The sequence below is a fragment of the Myotis lucifugus genome, unplaced genomic scaffold, assembly GCF_000147115.1.
Source record: "Myotis lucifugus unplaced genomic scaffold, Myoluc2.0 scaffold_3, whole genome shotgun sequence".
NCBI classification, from domain to species: Eukaryota; Metazoa; Chordata; class Mammalia; order Chiroptera; family Vespertilionidae; genus Myotis; species Myotis lucifugus.
The window spans coordinates 4720826-4728931 of NW_005871051.1; the positions used below are offsets into that span (position 1 = coordinate 4720826).

Consider the following 8106-nt stretch of genomic DNA (forward strand, 5'->3'; position numbering starts at 1 on the left):
TGGAGACTAAAGTGTTTTGGGAAAATAGCACTTTATATAATTAGGAGGCTTATCCTGCAAGATGTGAGAAATGTGTTGTATTGGATATTTTCAAATCCATCCTCTCAGCTATGCCATTTGCTTCCATTGAGTTTTACTAAATCAAGAAACTTCTCCATCAATTGGAGTCAGACTCCAATTTGTTAACTGCTTTGGAAGCCTTAAGAAAAGAAAATGTGAGAACCAGAGAGCATCCCTTTTCTCCTGAATTTGTGGAAAAGATTGTAATGAATATCAGGGCCAGAGGTGCAAGGATGTCAGGAATAAAAGTACCACTAAACGTATAACATCAACAGGTCTCTCATGCCAAGAATAAGGAAAGAGAGGAGGCTTGAGGCCCGGGATAGGGACATTTGGATAGATTAGCATGTATCTTGAACTAAATACTATTGAATTTCAATGCTGACAAAAGCTATCTCTTTTTTTTTCTTTGCTTGAGGAGAGTAGTCTTCCATTGACTGAAGAACCTATAATGACCATATCTGAAACAGCAACTTCACAAGATAATAATATCTGCTCCTGCCTCTCCTTACTGCCATCGAGACAGCGACCAGGATGGAATATCAACACGGCTTAAGCAAGTAAATACATTATCTCTTCAGTTTACAGACCCAAGGAATTGCATGTCTCGATGTCTGTGGCAGGAATCTCAATGTGTGAAAGCACACCTTACAGGTGTTGGACTGTGAGGCTGGAGTGTAAGACTAGGCAAGCAGGACTTATTAATATGGGAGCACTCGTCCATGATTCAGAGTACAACGGCCTACAAAGATACCTTAGCCAGACCTAATACAGAGTTTTGTTCACGTCCATCTCATAGCAGGTTCATTGGGTTTTTGTAACTGTGTTGTGGTGTTTTATTGGACTAACTATAAAATTGTGAAAGATATATCTAGTAACTGATAGCATGTTCACATTGGTTCCCTGATCTGTGCAGTAAATTATGTTGTGGTAGAAGGGTTGAATTAAACCATTGCAATTGCTCTTGCTTAAGCAAAATAATACATTATAAGCAAGACTGCATTTGGGAGGATTTGCAGAGACCAGTACCATAATCAAAAGACGAAGGATACTGTTCCTCATCATATCCCCATTCAGTTCGCCTTGCCGGTCACTATAAAAACTAGAGAGATCATAAGAGAACGATAGCGGGCTGCAGCAAAGTGTAACCAAGTGGTAGATCCAAAAGCAGCTACTGTGAAGAATACGGCATTTTTACTGAAATAGATCAACACCACCTCTGGCAGTTGGTATGCAGCTACTACACTCTGCTCAATACATTCTTCTCAATTCTCTTCAATAAGGGGATCAAAAGTATTCATTTGTAGATGAGAAGAATCCAATCTGGACAATGAAAAGGAATTAACCAGGGCTCCCTTTGGCAGCACATATACTAAAATCGGGAGGATACAGAGAAGATTAGCATGGTCCCTGCGCAAGGATGCCACGCAAATTCGTGAAGCGTTCCATATTAAAAAAAAAAAAGAAAGAAAATGAATTAACCATTTTTTCAAGAGAGTTGAGGGTATATAAAAAGTACAAAAGACACAATAGAGAAAAGACAAGAGGCTGTTGCAGTAGCATCGGTGATCAGAGCAACTAGAATGCACAAACCTAAGAGGAGGCTAATAATATGATGGGGAAGAGAGTCAAGGAAAAAAGATGAAAATTAGAGCACAGCTTTTAGTAGCCACAATTTATAGAGAGCGTCCTCAAGGCTAGGCACTATTTAAATGTTTTACATATGCTAACTGATCTAATACATGTAACAACCCCATTTTATAGATAATAAAATTAAAACATGTAGCATTGAAATAACATGCCTAACATGACTCAACTAGCAAGTAACAGGCGTCTAATTTAAGTAGCAGATTCCCTAAGCTGACTCACCTACTTGAAAGCCTGACTCTGAAGTTTGCATCCCTAAAACAGCCTCCGACATCTCTTTGTAAATTGTGGTAAAATATACATAACACAAAATTCACCATCTTAACTATTTTTCAGTGTACAGTTCAATGGCATCAAGTGCATTCACATCTTGTACTATCATCATCACTCTCCATCCACAAAACTCTTTGATCTTACAAAAATAAAAGCCAGTACTCATTAAACAATTCCCAATTCCCTTCAGCCGCCCAGCCCTTTGCAACCACCATGCTACTTTTGTCTCTAGGACTTTGACTACTGTAGGTACCGCATGTAAGTGGAATCGCACAGCACTCATCCTTTTGTAACTGGCTTCATTCACTCAGATTCATCCATGTTGTAGCATCTGTCAGAATTTACTCCCTTTTTAAGGTTAAATAATATTCCACTGTATGTATACACACATTTTGTTGATGCATTTGTCCACTGATGGACATTTGGTTGCTTCAACATTTTGGCTATTCCTATGAACATGGGCGTACAAATATCTCTTTGAGATTCTACTTCCAATGCTTCCAATTTCAGAAGTGAAATCCTGTATCAGATGGCAATTCTATTTTGAAATTTTTGAAGAACTGTCATATGGGTTTCTATAGTGGCTGTACTATTTAATATGCCCACCGACAGTGCAAAGGGGTTCCCATTTCTCCATATCCCCATCAACACTTGCTATTTTCTGCTTTTTGTTTGTTTTATTTTTTATAATAGCCAGCCTTATAGGTGTGAGATGGCATCTCCTTGTAGTTTTAACTTTTTATTTCCCTAATAATTAATGATGTTCAATATTCGTTTACATGCTTGTTGGCCACTCATAATAAATCTTTGGAGGAATGTCTATCAAAATCCTTTGCTCATTTTTTTTGTGCTGAGTTGTATAAGTTCTTTATGTATTTTGATGCAACTCCTAAATGTGGGAATACTGGCATTATAGAGGAGTTGTTTAGAGGATTAAACACATATTGTTTTTATCTACTTTAAATACTAAGATCTCTGAACTTGACATCTCACAGTGAGATGGTTAAGACAAAAATGTCACTGCATTTAAATAAAGTAAATTTAATAACTTCTGACTTTGCATTACAGCTGATAATTTTTGTCCTAAATAAATTGTGCTCTCTTAAAAAATCAATCTACAGATTTGTCTAGCTATTTACAGACATTCACTTGCCTGGCACCTCATGCTCTATAAAAGAGCAAAGTCCATAATTATTCCAGGAACAGGTGCATGTCATTCTATATAAATTCCAAAAAGACAACACACCCACTAGACTAACAAACTAATTTTCCATTTCAATTTCAAATTGACCATTACTTAGATTGGAGCAATACACTGCTGTGTATTGCACAATACTGCATGCGAGCTAACCCCAGGCTTATGCTGTACATTAGCCTACTGTTGATCATTAGCTGCTATGTGTGTACACACACACACACACACACACACACACACACACACCCTAACTACATTCTTGCCATATTCTATTATTTTGACATTTGAGAAGAGAATCTCTAAATTCAAGAGCGTGATGTCTGATGACTACTCACCACCTGTATTCTTCTTTATGGCTCAGTCTGTCCCTCTGGGCCCTGAATTCTCTGTCTTTCTTCAGCTTGTTCCTCTGTGGAGGCACCTTCATTCCCAATCTCTCCTGTTCTAACAGTAAAATCCCTCTCATGATCTGATATCCTCCTCTTCCTATTCCCCTCTCACTTTCCTTCATTTATCATACACATTTCTTATAATACAAACCTTTTTTATCCATCTCCAGTCTCTCTCCAATCTGAATTCAAACTGGAATACTTTCTATGAGGCCTCACTGGTCTCTACATTACCAAGCCCAATGCATATTTTTAAGTTCCGATCTCAATTATGCTTTCTGTGGCTAGTTGGCTATTTTCTCCGACTGAAACTATACCTTCCCAGAACACAGGTAAGATACTTTTTCTCCCCGCCTATAGAGCCACATTAAAATCAACAAGGAACAGTTTAGGAAATATAGCAAAAGGGGATTATTTGTAGGGTTTTACAAAACAGTTTGTATAGTATCCCTAGGAAGCCAAGGCTAAAAGCCATAGAATGGATTCTTATGAAGAGGCGATGAGGGAGGCGGTGCCTGGGAAAGGATACGGGGTCCTTTCGAGCTGGTGGCATTCTACAATGGAGCCCTCCCTATTTGCACTTCAGCTGGTTGGGATGCATCCAACAAGCTTCCTGCTTGATTCGTGCCAACCCCTCACCCATGCAAACTGCTCAAAGCTCACAATCAGCCTGTGCATCTAGGAAAGAGACCTGTTAGGAAACAACTTAAGATAAAAACCTCAGCTAGCTCACTATATCTAGCAACTTATTTCTCTATTCACATTTAATCGTGTACAACCAAGAACCACCGTATATTTAAGGATAAAGCAACAATGAGGAAAAAAAAACAGAAAGACCAAGAGGAACAAACAAAACTCACCCTAGGGAAAGTAAAGAACAAAAGAGAATTTTGAAAGACTGTATAATATCGTTGGAGAGGTTTTATGTATTCTATTCATAAAGCAAAACATAATGCTATAATAATTCCCACAGAACAAGATAGAGCTCTTAAGAACTAAAAGTTTAAAAATGAGGTTAACTTCTAAACATTAAATAACTCAACAGACAACAATAACTTAATGGAAGGATTCGAAGATAAAGGTGCAATTATCCTAAAGAGTATATCACATTTACAAATAGTTGAGAATAAAAGAGAGAATACATGAAGGAGTTCATATTCAACTAAAAGAAGTTCTGAAAAGAGAGGACAAAGAAATCTTGAGGAAATAATACAAGGCAATACCCCAGAGCTGAAAAGAGATAAAAATCAGGAAATTTCAAGAATCAACTAAGTACTAAACCAGATGACTGAAAAATATTGACATGTGTAATTTCAAAATACCCAACTGAAGAGAAGTTTCAGAAAGCTTCTAGAGAGAAAGAATTAAGCAGAGATTATTAGTTGATGCTAGAAGGCAACAGAGCAATATCTTGAAAGGTCAGAGGAAAATAATATTGTAGCTGCAATTCCATAGCAAACTAAACAACCAATGAATGATTTACATAAGAGAAAGTCAAGAGATACAATCTAAAGTTGATGGGCCAAGCTATGGGAGTTTAGGTATTATTTAAAGCTATAAAGATAGCTGACATAAGAACTTGAAAAAAATGCCTGGCAGAAAAAATTTAAGGAGAGCAGGCAGAGGGCAAATTAACTTGAATTTAGCATGTCCAATGCAAGTTGGCTTTTTTATTTTTCAATTACAGTTGACATACGATATTATATTAGTTTCAGGTATACAACAGAGTGATTAGACACTTATATAAGTTAAGTGACCACCCCAATATGGTGTGATCTGGTACCCATCTGACACCATATATGGTTATTACAATATAATTGACTATATTTCTCATGCTGTACTTTAAAATCCCATGACTATTTTTATAACTGCCAATTTGTACTTCTTAATCCCTTTCCTTTCACCCCCAACCCCCCTTCCATCTGGCAATCATCAATTTTTGCTCTGAGTAGATAAAGAAGATATGATACATATATATAATGGACTATGACTCAGCCATAACAAAGAATGGAATCTTGCCATTTGCAACAACATGGATGGACCTAGAGGGTATTATGCTAAATGAAAACACTCAGACAAAAAAAAGGCAAATACCATATGATTTCAATTACATGTGAATTCTAAAAATACAAATAAGCAAAACAGAAACAATGCAAGTTATTAATAAATGAAACTTGCATTTGATGAATGAACATTGATGGAGATGCATGCAGGTTACAAACTGTTAAGAACACCTTTCTCTGGGAAGTGAAACTAAAGATGAGGAGCAGAGGGAAGAGTGAGTTAAATGAATTCCTTGCTCTTATTTATTGATTTGCCTGCTGAAATGATCGAGTTTTGTTAGCATGTGCTTCAATCATTACTATCACTGAGACAGCAGGTTCCCAAAGATGGCCACCGTCAATTTTCTTCCTTCCTGCACAGGTGTGCCACCCTCCATCAAGAGGTGCAATGCAGCCCTAGTTGCTTTGGCTCAGTGGATAGAGTACTGGCCTGCTGATTGAAGGGTCCCTGGTTGGATTCCTGTCAAGGGCATGTACCTCAGCTGCAGGCTCCTCCCTGGCCCGGGCCCTGGTTGGGACTCCTGCAGGAGGCAACCAATCGATGTGTTTCTCTCACTTCATTATTTATCTCTGTCTTTCCCTCTCTCTTAAAATCAATGGGAAAATATCCTCGGGTGAGGATTTAAAAAAAAAAAAGAGGAGCAATGCATTTTTCTACCTCCTGGAATCTGGTGGGCTGTCTGCTTTGGCCAGTAGAACATGGGAGAAAGAATTCTGTGCTAATTCTGGGCTAACCTTTAAGAGAACTGATAGTTTCTACTTCCAGTTTCTTGGATTGATAAGGGTTGTCTTTATGAATGGGATTAGTGTCTTTATAAGCTCGCTCTCTCTCTTTGCCATCTGAGGACAGAACAAGAAGACAGCCATGTACATACAGGAAGAGTGCCCTCACCAGACATGGCTCTGCAAACACCTTGATTGTGAACTTCCAGCCTCCACAACTGTCACAAAATAAATGTCTGTTAAGCCACCCAGTCTGCAGTCTCTGTTATAGAAGCTGAAGGAGAGCAATACTTAAACTAGGCTAAAGTTCTTATTTTGTTTAAGATAAAATGTATACATACAGTTTCATGCTTAATACTTAGAAAGATAAAACATTTTAAATTTTGGGACATCCAAAGTAAACCATAAGAATGCAACAGGATCTGTACATTTTAAGACATTTAAAGAAATGAAAGGATAATGAATAATCAATCAGTACAGAAAAAATAGAGGAAAACAGAAGGAAATATAAAAACAAAATAATTTTTTAAAAACTAAAGCCGAAGCCCTGACCGGTTTGGCTCAGTGGATAGAGCGTCGGCCTGTGGACTCAAGGGTCCCAGGTTCGATTCCGGTCAAGGCATGTACCTTGGTTGCAGGCACATACCCAGTGGGGGGTGTGCAGGAGGCAGCTGATTGATGTTTCTCTCTCATCGATGTTTTTAACTCTCTATCCCTTTCCCTTCCTCTCTGTGAAAAAAATCAATAAAATATATTTTTAAAAAAACTAAAGCCAAATATCAACAAGTTAATTTTTCTATCAAAAGATAGATGGAGTAGTATATAACTATCAAAATAATTATATTTTATTTAAACTATTAAAATAGATGATACTGTAGTCCTATCTTATATAATAATCATATAATAAAAGGCTAATACTCAAATCGACCGAACAACCAGTCGCTATGACGCGCACTGACCACCAGGGGGCAGAGTCTCGATGCAGGAGCTGCCCCCTCGTGGTTAGTGCTCTCCCACAGGGGGAGCACTGCTCAGCCAGAAGCCAGGCTCATGGCTGGCGAGCGCAGCGGCGGTGGCAGGAGCCTCTCCCACCTCCTAGGCAGTTCTAGGACCCCCGGGGGGAGCGGGCCTAAGCCAGCACTTGGACATCCCCCAAGGGGTCCTAGACTGCCAGAGGATGCAGGCCAAGCTGCGGGACACACCACCCCCCCCCACCCCCCCCCCCAGTGCATGAATGTCATGCACTGGGCCTTTAGTGTTTAATAATATAGAAAAGTTGCCCTGACATTTTTTTGTTGTTAATTCTCACCTGTGGATATTTTTCCATTAATTTTTAGAAGGAATGGAAGGAAGGAGAAGAGACACACAGAGAGAAATATCAATGTGAGAGAGATACATTGATTGGTTGCCTCCTGCTCAAGCCCTAACCAGGGTCAGGAATCTAGCCTGCAACTGAGGTACATGCCCTGGACTGGAATCAAACCTGGACCCTTCAGTCCATGGGCTGATGCTCTAACTACTGAACCAAACTGACTAGGGCTAGACTGACATATTTTGGGGTGAAAAAAAAAGCAGGTAGACTATAATACCACTTGCATTGGTGTGTCTACACATAAAAAGAAATTTGTCAGAACAATATGTATTATTATTTTTATTTCTAAGAATGGAATTTTTGAATTCTGTGTTCTATTTCATGTTTATTGTTGATTTTCTGTTAATGTGTCTTATAAATAAAGCTATTTTCACATTTAAAGTA

General features: G+C 38.5%; 1 non-coding gene across 1 annotated transcript; it reads left to right on the top strand.

Moving 5' to 3' along the window:
- The first annotated feature begins 1408 nt into the window (after nucleotides 1–1408).
- Nucleotides 1409–1515, top strand: LOC111828111. The gene has a single exon (XR_002831897.1). It is a non-coding gene; the product is annotated as a U6 spliceosomal RNA (small nuclear RNA).
- Nucleotides 1516–8106: the final 6591 nt, after the last annotated feature.